We start from the raw sequence: 759 nt of genomic DNA on the forward strand, positions 1-759 counted from the left end.
GACAAGTCCTGCAACCCAGTAAAAGCAGCATTACTGCCATTTTAAATACGGCAAAACAAAGGCAAAGGAAGGAATAACAAGTCAGCCCCAGTTTACACACAAAAGCATGGTCAGAGCCTGGACGAGCATCTCGTCCGTTCCCGTCCTTCCCTGCTCCGACCACCATCCTTCCCTGCTCCGACCAGTCCTGTCCCCAAGGACCAACGGCACCTTCTTGATGAGCGATCCCTGAAGCACGTCAGGGCAGTCGGATGAGCGGAGGGAGGAACGGCGTTAGGCAGCTCGTTTAGCGGCACAGCACAGACCGGCACCAACTGCTCAGTGTAAATTACACGTAAATTGAGGTTTGCCTGTGCGGGCTTCGCCACCGCTCGTTTCGGCCTGGAGCGGCACCAGCACTCGCAGCCCAGGGCTCAGACACCTCCAGCCCCACAAGAGGAACGAATCCTTCCCTCCCCATCCATCAGCAGCGAACGCGCCGTCACCCACGGCCGGTCTACGGGTCTGCGCTAACCTGCGAGCGTTTAACATCCAAGCGACGACCGTGGCCCGCGCACGGCGTCTGCCGGCCCACGCGTTTGACAAACCCTCCTCCTCAGAAACCAAAGGATTTTGTTTGAAGTTGCCAATTACCCCAACACCAACAGGCCCCAAGCACGAAGGGCCGACGCAGACACACACCAGGGCGGAACCAAAGCCGGGCGCATCCCCCGCAGGCATGTCCGAGCCCCCAGCCCCGGTCCCTCCCCAGCGCCCCCG

This window comes from Aptenodytes forsteri, unplaced genomic scaffold, assembly GCF_000699145.1.
Source record: "Aptenodytes forsteri isolate BGI_AS27 unplaced genomic scaffold, ASM69914v1 Scaffold68, whole genome shotgun sequence".
In the NCBI taxonomy this organism is placed as follows: domain Eukaryota; kingdom Metazoa; phylum Chordata; class Aves; order Sphenisciformes; family Spheniscidae; genus Aptenodytes; species Aptenodytes forsteri.